At 36.2% G+C, this 15,640-nt stretch overlaps 1 protein-coding gene across 1 annotated transcript in view; it reads left to right on the top strand.

Annotated features, from left to right (window-relative positions):
* Window positions 1–15,640, top strand: part of FAM227B (family with sequence similarity 227 member B) — an 81,703-nt gene that overhangs the window by 47,993 nt on the left and 18,070 nt on the right.

Raw genomic sequence — 15,640 nt, 5'->3', positions numbered from 1 at the left:
ATGCTGTGTTTCAGTTCAGATCTTTATGAAGTTTTGTTTAGAATAAAATAATTTTATATAAGGCACAAGCTGTAAGCTTAGTCAGTGAGCAATGTAATTATTCTAATTACTGCTGATAGTTTCAACATTCTCACCTTTTCTAATTATTTAAGTTTTTTTCAAAAATCTTTACTGTATTTTTAATCACACAGATTTGTCTTGTTGCACAAGTACAACTGCTTAATTTTTAATGAAAGGATGCCATCTTGATCTGCATATGCAAGTCATGATTTGTTGCATGAATTTAACTCGCTTCTTTTTAAGCCAAGCACAACTAATAACCTTCTCAAATTATTTTACTTCTAAGGAATATTCAGCTTGTGTGGCACTTCTTTCTCTAGCTTCTTGCAAACTTGCACACAAAGGGCTTTGCAAATCAAATCTCTCAAGCAAGTCTGTAATGATTCAGAGAAATTGTTGACCTGAAATGGTAGCAGTTCTGTATTTCTGTAGCAAAGCGTGTATTTGAAGAAATAAATTGAAGTATTGTGGCCACGTGAAAATTGGCAAAATGTGCTTCAGTATTAAAACCTGCCCTCTCTCCATTAACTCATGCATTGTTTCCTGCTTGCTCGCCTTCACTTGCAGCAGTGCTGTGGGCAGTGCACATACCGGAAAGAAGAAAGTGAAAATAACTTTGCTTTTAGTTATGAAAATTGTGCAATTGTGTAATATGTGCCATCCAAGTTTTGCATTGGGTCATAAAGGCAGTTTATTAGAAGAAAAAAAAAAACAAACAACACCTCTCCATTTTGTCCAACTTGCCTTCAGGGCTACACATACCTGATATTCTATTGCTCGTCGTTCCCCAATCCATTTCCTATTTGCTTTAGAACATTTGCCAAAAGTCTCAGAATTGGAGACAGTAAGAAGATAGTCTCAGTGTCAGACTTTTAATCTAAGAAGCTGGATACTAGGTCCCTGTGGCAATAGCTGAAATGGGATGGAAATGTCTTATGCAATTCACTTGTAATTATTAAATTTTATATTATTAGCAATAAATACGAAATGATCTCTTCAAACTTTGCTTTTAACTCGGAGTATAGCTATGCACAGATATCCAAGACTGAAATATGCACACAGTGTGTTTTTGTGTTTCTTTTTTTAACTACTCAGACAAGCCACTTCTGACCCTTCACTTACCTCCATACATCGTTTAATTATTGTGGTTTACTTGATAGCTAAACATTTCATTAACAATAACAAAAATATAATTTGTGAATGAAGTCTAAAGCAAGAATGAAACTTTGTTGCAACAATAATATGTCCCATTATTAGCCTGTCTATTTGCAAGTCTTTTAATCCTAGAAAACAATTTTAGTTCCTTTTAATTGGAGCCCATCTGAAGGCAGGTTTGGAGGATGTTTTTCAGCCTATTTTTTTCCTAGTTTTCTGACTGTGGCTTCATTCATCTTCTAATGCTGCGTGTATACCTCACTGAACAAAGGTTGATTGAGAATGGAAAATTATCCTCTTTTTCAAATATTTCTTTATATTTCTAACTAATATCTCATTGTGGAAAAGAACTAGATTGTGTGAACTATATGGTCCTGTCTTTGATTCTAACCACAATTTACGTTCTTTGATTAAAGCACAATAAAGGTAATGTGATTAGTAGATTTCCAGTAACTACCTTTTGGCATCTACTCATAGTAAGACAGGGGTGCATTAAGCACTGCACTTTGATATGTGAAGATAAAACCAGTTAAAGTCAGAAAGAAGGGATTAGTAAAAACATACAGCAATTATATGGATATATACTTGTATTTAATGGAAGGACTTGCAATGTCACTTAACAGAGGGTAATCTAATATGTATATATCTGTAGTATTTAAGTAATCTGAAAGCTGGCTGTGTGGAGTAGAGGTGGCAAGTGGTCTGAATTTGTGATAAAATGCTTTGAGTGAGAGAGCAGTAGGATTTAATTAGGGGAGTGGGACTGAACGCTGCTAAGAACATGCAGGGGGAGGAGGAACTGGCACTGAAGAGAGGAAGATGATTGAGAAAGCCTACTGCAGAAGGCAAGGGATGGGGACCAAAATACAGAGACAGTAAGTCAGTAGGCAAGGAAAGTATAACAGGAATACTTCCAAAACACAAAGTGGAACCAGGGTTTTCACAGGAGCAGTTTTTTGGTTGGTCATGAACCGGCAATGCAAATCTTTGGTGTGGCCCAAAATATGAGGGACCTCAATTTGCTTATAGCCTGCTTTAACTGGCAGTTTCAGTAATCAAAGAGTGGTGATAGATCTGAAGTGTACTGCTTCCAGTTGAGTATTCTGGATGCAACAGCACTTCTGGGATGGAATTTTAAAAACTTAATCACATGCACGTACATGGCTCCGTGTTGAAAAATTACTGGTGCTGTGGGGTAATGTACTCCAAGGGCACAAAGCACCAGTTATTTATCTTGTGCATTAAGTTAGGGAGGGAACTTGTGAGGAAGAGAATGATGAGATAGATTAAAGTCTGTATCATACTGCATACTCACATACTCACATACAGAGTGCCAAACTAATGTTATCAAAGTAAACTCTTGTCATCTCCTGATTAATAGTCACATTTTAAAAAGACATTAAAGATATAAAATTATGGGTAATATATTCTTACATGAATTAGAATGATTTATGAGTCAGATTTCTATCATACTGCAGTGATTTACACAGCTAAACATCTGGCTTTCAATCACATTAATGTATTCTGAATAGGTAGTATGGGTTTTCTGGAGTTTGTTCCTAGTCTTTGCTCTTGCAAAGTACGTTTCATTTTTTGTTGTTGTTGTTGTTGTTGTGTTTTTTTTCATTTCTCCCAAGCATATTTTCTTTCTTCAAATTCTTGATTTTTCCCATGCAGCTTCTGAAAGGACAGTCTTCTTACTGAGACTCACCTAACAGCAAGATCTTTAACTGATGTGTATATAAATGAACAACAAAAGGAATAGAAAATATCTATGTGGGTAATCACATCATTTGTATATTTTCATTTAGTTTAAAAACATTGTTTAGATTTTCAAATAAACACTTGCCCATACAGTGCACTGAAGGCATCACTGTACAGAGTAACACTGATGTAAATTATGACATCTTCAGTTTTAGGGGCATGGCTGTAGCTAAGCCGAGCTCCATGCACTTGAGCAGGTCCAGGATTTCACCTGAGCTTTAACATGGATTCCCTCTTTTATTTTATTTGCAGGTGTTTTAAGTCATGGTTTAACTTGACTTTTCTTCAGTGTCTTGCCTTTTTCTGTTCAAAGTAGGCAATTAAGAAGGCTGATATCATCAATAAAAACAATTGCAATATAACAAAATATGGGATTATATATGGCAGAAAGGCTACTGGATTAGTACTATTTTTGAGTTTAGGAAATAGCTATAGTAAAACTTTTCCTAACCTTCAGTTAACTATTTGGCTGTGCTATTTTACATGTTCTAAATAGCAAAATAATAGTGAGAGGGGAGGAAAGGGCCCTGTTCCCCTGTGAAGTTATGCTGTTTGCAGGGACTTAAAAACTCATGAGTAAATTCAGAAAAAAGAGCAATTCTCTATAATAATTGTATGCTATTAAATATCTGTCAGAGACAGGGATACCGTTTAGTCACAGTTATGGTACTTTCCAGTTGTTTACCATTTGGATGACAAATAAGCTTTTGCAGAACTGAGTGGACTTAATAAGAGAGCCTTTAATAGAAAAACTGTGTTAATAATTGATTTACAGTGTGTACTCCACCACTTTCTCCACTTTTCTCCATTCCCTCTCTGAAAATGAAGTCAATAACATCCTACTAAATCTGTGTAACTTCAGGCAAGAGTAATCATTTGTTAAGAGTGTGAAAGGAGAATGTAAGGATGCTGTGATCTCTACTCAGGTGCCAAGCACAGGTGCAGGGTTACAGCAGGTGGTCAGCATGGTTCCTGAGGCATCTAGCTTGGGTATGGACCAGTGGACCAGATTTTCTGTGGCTTGAATATAACAAGCAGAGTAAAGTTTCAGAATGTCTTTGCATTCAGAGGACGTGGAGAATATGTCAGAATTTTGAGCTCCTTTCAGAGTTCCAGAAAGAGGGCTTAGGAAAGATGTGACATTTTGTTGCTTAGAATGGTAGTTTTTATTCCAAGGTACCGTCCTGCTTCTCTATACATATAGCTCTTCTGTAGATTCAAGGAGTGATCCATTCTGTTGGTGAACAGCTGTACTTTCTTGAGTTTAAATGTCTCCCTCTGCAGCTGTTACACTGTTAAGTAGTCATTTGCTGAGCTTATGGCATTAGCAAGGATAGAATTTTGTCAGCAGCTGATGAAGGTCAGGCTTTAAAACAGATCTGTATCAGAACTGATATAGATCTGATCTGCCTCCTCACTCCTGGCATGCTTTGCTCATCAAATTATTACATTACTAAGATAACTTCTATGCTTTAACAGCATTTTGGTTGCAATTTTTTTTTTTTTTCCACTTACTTTTGACAAAGGCTGTCCATTGTAGCTAAATTTAATCTGCTCAAACCTAAATATTACTGCTAAGTGTAATTGGAATGCAGAATGTTTGGGAGGTGATAGAGAGGCAGAGGGGAAACCAACCAAGGACTAAGTCACCTGAATATTCTGTTCTCTCCCATGGCAGGCAACATTTTAAACTTCAGTACAAAGAGGAAAGAAAACTTGATGCCTTGATAGCAATTTGTCTAGTGCAGTGGTAGCTTTTCTTATCAACTTACAATACTGGATTGAATGAATCTGAAGTATCTGCCTAGTTTCTAGCTGTTGCATCTCTTGGCTATGCCATGCTTGACCATGCATTACTGCAGATCTTTTCTGTATTAAAAGAACAGTTTTTTTTAACTGACTTTGTGTGACTACAAAGAATGCAAACATGAAAGTAGGTGTGTCAGCTCCAGTGATAATGTTACTGTGCTGAACATGGGAGCCAACTGAGTGTTTTTTATTTTTAAATCCACTTCTCAGAAAAAAAACAAAACAAAACAACAACAAAAAACAGACTAAGAAGATAAAATCACTCTTTTCTCAAATATTTATTTATTTCTTTACTTGAAAGAGTTTTAACAGTCAGTTTTTTGCTAGTTAACCACATAGCAATAAAATCCTCCTCCAAAGATCATGCCTTTGTTTATTTGTTTGTTTCATAGCATTGTTAGGAATGAACAATACATTGGCAGCATCTAGTATAAATTCTTGGTATCTAAGATGTCTCTGGTGAACAGTTTATCAAATTTACTATGTATTCTATAATCTTTAGTTACAGATTACTTTTTCTATGCAAGTAAATGGTCTGTGCCCTTCCTGACAATTCCTGTTGGTGCCTAAAATGTTTATCTCTTCTTGACTGAGAAGCCTGTGGAAGAAAAGATAGGTATCTTAAAATATTCTAAAACCTCGTTACAATTCTTAGATCCTAGTATGAGGATTGTGAAATTTTGTCAGTAATGCCCTTTACTCTGTCTACTTTTTTCCATGGCCTTGCAACCAACATGACTTTAATCAACATTTCGTCAGCATCAAGAAGAAAACCTTGACTGGGGATCTTACCAATGCTCAGAAATACCTAAATGGGTGAGGGTCAAGTGCATGGGGCCATGCTCTTTTCAGTGCCCAGAGACAGAATAAGGGGCACTGGGTACAGACTGGAACACAGGAAGTTCCATACCAAGGGAACTTTGAAGGTTACAGAGCACTGGAAAAAAATGCCCAGAGAACCTGTGGAGTTTTCATCTTTGGAGATATTCAAAACCTGCCTGCACAACCCGCTGTAGAGTGTACCACTGCTTTAGCAGGAGGTGGATAAACGATTTCCAGACATCCCTTCCAACTCCTATGATTCTGTGTGATTCTGTGATTAATGAATCTCTATTTGTACTGTTGTGGAAAGAGCACTTGATTATGCCCACAAGAGATGAAGCAAGTTTGCACGAACAATGTTAATGCTGGATTTACCAGACTCGGAGTTTTTGATCTTGGAGTCTTACTATCAACTACTCCAATATCAGAAGAAGACTTATACTTGTTGATTTCCACAATTTGTAGTGCAAAGCAGTAGGAAGGGTAGAATCACAAAACATTTAAAAGTATGCAAAAGTTGACATTTATTCCATAAGAAACATTTTGCACTGTGGAAGAGTTTTTTATGCCTTCAGAGGGATGTTTGCAGTGTTGTGTCAAGGTGCTTCTGCCTCTTTCTACAATGTGAGAAGCGAATAATTTTACTTTAGACTCTTCTAACCAAACAATTTCTGTAATAGTTACAGGCACTTATCTCAGACACAAAAGATGTCTCAAAAAAATGCAGCTTTGATCAAATATCAGTCTTTCCAAAATCCACATTCTTCTTGTTCAGCTTATTGTCTGAATTGGCAACCTTGGTGAGCTTCTGCACGAGGAGAAAGTTGAGCATCTACAGGTATGCAAAGGGTCCTGTTAATGTATCTGCAGGTGTTAGTGTTTGAAGGGATTAGAGAACCAGCTACGGGATGAAGAAAACTAAATGGCATTAAAATCACTGAAAGAGAAGAAATGATAGAAAAATCCTGGGAAAGAAGAAAGTAAGGAGTTCCTAATGTATAAAGTAAGTCAGAAGAAACGAGCTACAAAATAGGGGATTCTGTGTATGTACGCTCAAATAGCCCGGGGTCATTTTACCAAAGTGCAGGGAAGGATCAAGGAATTTCTCATACAAATCCCTTCTCCTCCTGTCTAATGTTTTCTTTCAAAACTTAGAAAAGAAATAACATAATCTGACAAATCAAATATGTATGAAGCTCTACTGTGTGGAGTCATTTTTAGGTTTAGTGTAAATATATTGAATATTCAATGTATTTTGACTCTAATGATGTGCAGTAAGACTTCTAAAGACTGTTGCATTGTACAGGGAAAAGGCTTTGTTCACACAAAAAATATTTGTTCATAGAAGCCAGAAATAAGTTCTCTTTATAAACTGTACTATTTCAAGGCAAGTTTAGCAGATACATTTGCAAGACCTGTGTTTTTCCCAGCAGAAGTTCCTCTCATCTGAAGTAACCAGGATAGTAGCAATTAGAGTTGGTGCTGAGCAGGGTCAACTTGGGACTCTTTTCTAGTTCTCTTGAAATTTAGGTAGATAAGAGCAAAGGCATCGATGTGATTTGTTTTGCATTGTCATTTGTTGGTTGTTTTGTTTTGTTTTCCTGCTCAAGAAACCCATTCAACTGCACACTTATCAAAAAGGAAGTAGGGAAGTTCCCTTTTGCATGGTCTTTGGTTCCTTTCCTAGATGCAGACATGTAGAGGGGAAAGTATCTGGCTTTAGTATGGCCATACTGAAATTTGTTATAGAAACTGAGGCATTGAGGATTGATCCTGAAATTCCTTTGTGACGGGTGATCCCTGTTCCTGTGTGAATGGAAATCTTGATCTTTTCTAATGCATGTGGAGAAAACAGCTGGTCTATTCTGCAAAGCAGTGCCATTATGTCTTAGTCACAGTTTTTATGATTCCAGATACTAGCTTGCATTTAGCACAAAAAGAGCTCCCATCAGGATTGGCAAGAAGATAAGGCCTCCATTTAGTGGCTCTCTGGAGCTGAAGATTATTTTTGGAACTTTCGTATCATATTTACAGGCTAGTAAACCAAAGCAGTATTACTGTAAATTATAGAGATCTAGATATAAAGCAGTCTCTCTCTTTTTTTTTTTTTTCTATGAGCTTTATTTCCTGTAGATTTGTAAGCAAAACTGAAAATACTGATATATATATATTTTTTTTCTTCATTTCAGTGGACAGAGCTTTAAGATAATGGTGCATTGGAGTGTAACCAAAATAAGCATCTGAAGGACCAGAGTTGTTCCATGTTTCTTAGGTCTTTTTGTACAAGAGGAGAGGTCTGATTTTGAGGGTTTTTTTCAGTTCCTGCCCCACCTTTCTGAAGATACATATGCTCTCCCTCTTCAGTTTTGAGAAACACCCCTCAGGGCATCCTTTTTATTTGAATTGATTTTCTGGATGTTTATCTTTTTCGATCTGGTCATGAAAAGCACATCTGGTTCCTATTTTAATCAGTATTTCAGGGGGAGCAACATCATATTATAGAAGACTAACAATGCTAAAATAATAATCCATAATGATGCAACTTCTGGTAATTTAAAACTATTTTATCCACTGTTTGTAGAAGTGTGTTAATGATGTAGGCCAACTGATCTCTTTGTAGATCTGGGTCCCAATAATAGAGAAATGTCTGACATCCACATAGACAAACCCTGCGAACCATCAGGAATTCCTGGTGTTTTTTAAATGTCTGAATGTTTTAGTATTTACAGAAAGTGCCAAACCAAAGGTTGTGGAATCCAAAGCAATCTGTTGAAAAAGAAAATCGGTAAAGCAGCCCCTGTGTTTGTTTACTGGTGAACTTTTGCTTGTAGAGATGATTGTAGGGTTGGAGGTCTTAGCCATGTTTTTCTTTACTTTGTTAGTTGATTTAGAACTTGGCCTATACACTGAGCCTGCCAGAAAGTGACAGTGATTATTTTATTACAAGGCTGTGTGCTAGCAACTCAACTAGGGTGCCAAACAACCTTCAGGTGGTAGCATTTTTCCCCCCCATATTTCTTGGTTTGAGTCAGCAACAATAAGGAGGGACTATTATCATTTCTTGGAGTTATGCATACATATGTACTTTAGGCATCTATGTAATGCTGAAACATGGTATCTGTGAAATTCTCATGAGCTTGTAACAGTCAGTAAAACAGCAGACTCCAATACCTAATGTGAAATGGTAGGGTTTGTTGAAGTGTTGACCTACCTCAGTTATATTTTATATGTCCTTGGTATGACCACTGGTGCCATCTCCACGCTAGGCTTTCACATTATTGGAGAATAATCTGAAGAAGTTCTCCTTTAGAAATAACTTTGGCAGGTGGAGAGAATGTGTACTTGAGTTAAGTAAGCTCTAATTTCAGAATATCAAACCCTTTCATTCAGCCTTCATAATATTTCTTGGAATTGTCCCTTTAATATATTCCTGCTTCTCTCTTCTCTCTGGTTCAGCAAAGTTCCTCGCTGAAGCAGGATATGGTATATTTTAAAACTAACAGTCTAATTTAATATCAGTGTGATTCAGTCAGGAGTGACATTCTTGGCAGGATGATATTAATTATTTTAGAGACTAAAATTCCATGTGAAAGTTGTGGCTCCATGACCTGTAGTCCCTTCTGTTCTAACCTGGTTTTAAGGAAAGCTAAAGGCTGGAATACAAAGAAAAAAAGTAAGTTTTGCAAATTCTCTTTTTAGACAGGAATAGTTAAATTGAGAGCAATGTGACTGCAGCCATCATCAGTGGAATTCTTCTAAAGGTCTGTGCTCCTGGTAGGAGAGCATGAAGAAGGTATGGAAATGAAATTCAGCAGTTAGTATCTCTAATTCATTAAGAAGTACCACTCTTAATTTATTTTGTAATTGCAAACCTTAACATAGGAAAGTGAGCAACAAATGGTTAATTTCTTAACACTTCCATGATATCATTCCCGAGAGGACAATGAGCTATTTTTTTTTCTCACAGGTTTAAAAGAGCAAATTATATAAAAAGCAAAGCAGTGCAGTCTTTAGAACTTGCGCAACAGAAAAATTTAGATTGTTATTTGAACTTCTGTAAATAATCTATACATACAGATTATATATATATATAGATACATTTGTATAGATGTATCTCAAGTCAGAATATCGGGTGATGGATATCCAGTGTCTACATTAAATTGGAAAAGCCACAATACTTCTCATTGCTTGATGCTTTTGTTTTGCATTTTTAAATAATTTAGAAACAAGTGCATGAATGTTATTGCAACTCTGTCGGCCAAAGAAATGCTTCGAATACCTTTGTTCCATCATCCAGCAACAGAGTCAGGCTGACGAAATGTTAGATTTTTAACTTCCCATTTACACGAGAGAGATTGTAAAAAGCTATTCCTTGGTGTTATGCATCAAGGAGTGACTTGCTAGAATGACACGGTTCCTTCTGCTGGTTGAGTTCAATTTTTATAACATCTATGAGGTAGAATATTCTTCACACTGATATTGAACTGATTGTTTCTGCTGCACACGTCTGAAGTGATCCCACGTTGCTGACAGACATGGACGCATTTCAGTGGTAGATAAACGGAATTATTACTAGCCACTATTTACAAAGCTCCTTTAGAACCATCATATTTTGTAGCTATTATATTTCTTTGACATTTATATAAAAACAAAAACTTTAAGAGATACTTTCTTGTGTAGTGGGGAGGGGGAATGGAATTACAGATTTGTAAATAATGGAAAGATGGAAGATTCTCTGATTTGTTACTTTGGTGAATTGGATTTTGTTTGACCTTTATTCCTATTTTTTGAGATATTTCAGCTGTATTTCATAAACTGTTCTCATCTTTAGAATGTTCCAATTTGAAAGTATTTTCTTGAGACAAAAATGCTTCTGCTGAAGGAATGGGGTGGAGAATCCAATTTCACTGTCTCTTTGGCATACTTTGATTTCCTGAGTAGCCAATCTCAATCTATGAATACTAAACCAAGTTTCCAGCCTGGGAATTTTTTTGGGACATAAGTGGTTTGCACTGGCTACTGCTTTCAGTGTTGAAATTATACCCCGAATATGAACCACATCTGTTCGTCAGAGCTCTTTGTTTAATTTCTATATTCTTTTGACTGCAAGTTCTTTCCTCTGGAGTGTTTCCTGTGTGTATTATGACTTAACTTCTACACGAGCTGTGTAATTGCTTTCAAAATACAGTATAAATGTGTAGATAACAACAACAAAAAAAAAGCCAATACATGCACATGATTTTCCTTGTATTATTATTGTATTTTTAGGAACAGAGTATGTGTTGTTAGATAAAACATTCCCAGAATGAGACAAGGCCTTGGTAAATGATGAGGGGTCATAGAACTTCTTTGGTTTTTAAGAGCAGTATTTTATCATTGTATTTTTCCCACCATTTTATTTCTCAGCTAGTTGGAACTCAAGCTTGTAGTTTCTCACAGCTCTATCCTGGACGTGAGTACCAGAACAAGTGCTCTCTTTCTTGCCAAACTTTGTCAGCATGCATCCTTTCCACCTTCTCCCAATAACAATCACAAGATCCATCTTCCACTTTGGAAAATGCTGCTGCTTCTTTAGAGAAGGCAGCTCAATTTTTGCCTTCTGTCTGAACCATGACACCTTTGGCTGGTGAAACAGAGGGCTCACAAAAGTAGTGATCTGGAATTTTTCAGATAAAAATCTGGAATTTTCCAGCAAAGATGGGTAAAAAAGATACATGAGGGTGGGAGAGAGGCTGAAAGAAATCTTTGGCATGAATCTCTGATAGTTCATCAAACAAGGTTAGTATTTCCAAATCTGTAATAGAATGAAACTTACTTTATTCACTAAAGCTAAATTTATAATTTCTCACTTTTATTAATAAGCATACTACTTAAAAATCTGGTTTAATACAGCCTTTACTTCTTCATCTTATATAGATAAAAATCATTAGTTTTATTTTCTCACTGCAACAAAGATGGAGATTATACTGGATCATATGATTCCTCCGTTCTGAAACAGAAAACCCACCTGACTTCAATGATTTTCTTAAAAACTGATGGTATGATAAAGTCACCCTATTTAGCAATCAATATTAGAAGATAAGAATATTAAGAGCAGCTTTATTGTACAAAATGAAAGCAGAGAGATGATCTCTGCTTTATCAAAACTTTACATATTCTAGACACAGATGCCCTTTCCAATCAATAAAAAAAAATTCCTGGATATTAAAGTTTCAAACAATAACAGCTGTCAGAAATCAATCTGTCTTGATTAACTGCTTTAGGAATAAACCAGGTTTACCTCAAAATTAAACATCGTCATAGAATGAGTTCCTAAAATCAATGTGTTATTTTATACTTAGTCCAAGGAATTCAAGCTGATAGAGAATTCATTGTATGTTTATTGCATAGTTCATAATATTGGAAGTCTTTTGTAACTCAAGTTAAATTCCACCTTTGTCCATGCTCACAGAGTAAGGAACATTTATCCCAGCTTATATATTTCTTTGTATTTTTTTCTTTTCTGCTTGTTTTAATCATTTTACATGACTGACAAATAAGTTGTGAGTGGTGTGGATTCAGTTGATAGTATTGCTGGCTGGGGTAAATTATTCCAGGACCTTTTTGAAGAAATGAGTCAGTTTGGAAGCTTGGCCTTGTTTTGTTTTAGTTTTGCTTCTTTGTTTTTTAAAAAAGGTAGATGTAAATGTGAAAACTGAATATTTAGAGATGGAGTTTCAAACTGTAGGAATATGCCTGGTATCTTAGAGCTGGGCTCTTTCTAGATCCTTCACCACATACAGTTCACACGCAATTCCCTGCCTGCCTGCACCTGTCCAAGCTTTTTGCTATTCTGAGAATACATCTGTGTGTGTGGCACCCAGGCAGTTCTTTAAATAAACTTTAATTTCTAGTGCCTTCTGGGCATCAGGAATCAGTGTATTGAGAGACAGGGATAGCACCACATTTTTTCAAGCTGTGATTTAAAGTAGTGAAAAGCTCAAATTATTTCTTATTCATAATTCTAATTTTAGCCATTCATTTTTATTAATTAAAAACATATGGCTGACATGTATTTTACGTAACTGAAAGTAAGATGCAGGTTTGCGTACTTACATCTGGAGGAGGGGGAAAAGAATCATAGAATCGCTCAGGTTGGAAAAAACCTTAAAGATCATCGAGTCCAACCAAGAAAGATGATCTGTGGTGTATAGCCCACCTTTGGGAGGATTTCAGTTCTGACTTTCCATTCAACTCAGAAGTAAGGACAAAGAGAGGGTTCCTGAGTATTAAAATAAAAGTTGGGAGCTGTGAGAAGAAGGTATAGATTCACACCTAACCCAATAATGTTCTTGATAGCGACCAGTGCAGTAATGAGGAACAAAGAAGACAGCCTATCTTTCTATAGTATCAGTTTCCTCGACACAATGGAACAGACTAACTCTAAGCAGATAGGAAATGATATGAATGAGTTACTACATCCTCCACTCACTGTTTGATGACTGACACAGTTTTCAGCTAATCAGAAAAGAGCCAGTCTGCAGACAGGTGGGGGGAGGGAATAAAACAAGCCGAAAACAAACAAACAACAAACCACCAACAAAACGCTGCTTGGAGTATTTGGAGGAAATACCACTAGTCTTGACTCTAAATTTTGGGTGCCACTGGATGATAAGCAATATCACTAGTAGTTATTCTGAGTGCAGCTGTGGTGTGACAGGAATTTTCAGGAATTAACCGATCCAAGAATTCTCAGATTCACATGGCTTTCATGTAACAACTTACAGCAGTGTTTGTTTGCAGGTGTCTCCACTTTAATGATGAGAACGAGGAAGTAAACCAACTCAGTTTATAAAAACAGTTGCATTCAATTCAAGAAAAATGTTTGTGACGTACTCTAGTCAGCCTGAAGTAAATAATTATTTTTTTCTTCAGATGTCGCAACTTAACAGTATTTTCTTTGGGTATTCATTTTGGAAGCAGTCTTTCCAAGCTAGAGATAACTATATTGGAGGCAATTAATTGGGTATTGCTAGACAGTACTGAAGAATTTCAGCCATGTGCAACTTAGAGTTATAACTTAAAAGTAATTAAATAGGAAAATGAACCAGCATACATGTTCAAGACATGTTGCTCTCTGTCACTGAAACTGCCTCTCTCCTTCTCCACTGTGCTTCTGAAGATACGCTGGGTGGATTCAATATGTTCCAAGACAGAGACAAGCCTGAAAGTGAAGGTGTTCATAGAAACAGTCATTCTAGTAATCCTTTTTTCCTTGTTTTATGAGTTTGTAGTCGATTTGAGGTAAGAGTTAATTGTTACATACATGGTGTAATGTGCATGTAGGTGAACTTGGCATAACATACATAGGTGAAAGGAGAAGTCTTTGCTAGTCCTTTTCTCTGGTAGGTAAATGTGCTGTGTAAAGGACCTCACAAAAATTGAGTCACAATATCTTAATTGTATATGAATGATTGTGTTTTAAAGGTTTGTATGAACATAATCAGCTGCTGTATAATCAGCATACTGCAATTGCTTTTAGTCTGTTGTTCTACATTGATATCCTGGATTGCTGTGAAAAGTCATTTAGAAGAAACTTGGGGAAATGAAAAGTACATGCAGTTCAGTGTAGTGGAACTTGTATGGATACCTTCATAGTCTTATTGTGATAGATTTTAATCCAAGTTATTTTCTCTGTACTTATGCTAGCATTTGGTAAAAGCATTTTCTAATGCTGCTGTTTTGAAATGTCCCAAGTCAAAGGGTAACTCAAAGGGAGGAGTCCTTTTCCTCTCTAGGGAATTGTGTTTTCCCTGCTGATAACTGCACTAATTAAGCTGCTAATTGTAAAAGACAGTGTGGTGGCTGTGACAAGTCTGCAAATCTTTGCTGGTTAACTTCATCACAGTGCTTTTCCTTTATTTAGACACTGAACGTAAATATGATCAGTGTTTTGTTTAAGTGTCTAACACTTTTCAAGCACAAGATCCAGTAATACTGATACAGATGGGTGTATTATTTTTGCTCAAGTATTGATGTCGATATTCAATAATGAGTTACATAGGAATTAAAGTATTAAAGCCAAATTTGTATCTTTCAGGGAAGTGGTGTGTTCTCCTAGTAATTTTAATGAATTTCCATCAGAGTCTGAGAATTTTAGAAAAATTGGGGAACATTTTTAAGTGCTTATCAGGTCCTCATCACCTGATTGTTGTATTATAAATTAGTGTAATAATTAGAACCAGAACGGAGGGTAGAAAGGCTGTGAAGTATTTAATCATTTATTGGGGGGAGAGGAAGCAAACTGAACTCCTAAAGCCTCTTGTAAATCTGCTCTTTCAGCCAAGTGTATCTTGAAATCTGAATAGCAGTAGTGGAGAACAGAGTATTTGTGCCTATGTTATTTGGTTGCTGGTGGTGGGTGGTTTTTGTATGCATAGATCAACTTGAGTAACTGAGATATCAACATCCATTTCTCATGAGTTTGCCTCCATCAGCTTTTTTCTGCCAATGCTCTTACTGCATGTAATTATGACTAACAACAGTATTTAATCAGAAAGGCAGATAAAGTGTATACATACATATATTCAACCTTTCCACACAGAAATGCAATATGAATGAAAAATTTTCTCACCTAGATGTGCAATGAAAATATATATATTTTTAGAAATGTGTAAGTATTTAAACTAGGGAACAATTGCAGTACACAACAGTTTTGCAATTTCAAAAAATTTCAAGTTAGATTCTTCAGTAGTGAATAAAAAAAGAGAGCAAATTTATTTTCATTGTATACTTAGCCAATTTCTGTTCCCTAAAATGTACTGCTCAAGGCTGTTCACATGTTCTGCTAGTATCTCCATAGCTGAAAATAAAGAGTTTGTTTTCTTCCAACGTGCAGGCAGAAGGGTTCTGGAAGCATTCATCAACCATGTAATCTCTCTGACAGTGCACACAGCACTAGTGGAATTTCCTAGATATTCATGCAGTAATAATTTGCCTTATCTCATAGAATAGATGGGGAGTGGAGGACATTGAAACAGTTCCCTGTGTT

The sequence above is a fragment of the Meleagris gallopavo genome, chromosome 12 (assembly GCF_905368555.1).
Source record: "Meleagris gallopavo chromosome 12, MGAL_WU_HG_1.1, whole genome shotgun sequence".
Lineage (NCBI taxonomy): Eukaryota > Metazoa > Chordata > Aves > Galliformes > Phasianidae > Meleagris > Meleagris gallopavo.
This window is presented reverse-complemented; position numbering and strand designations above follow the sequence as displayed.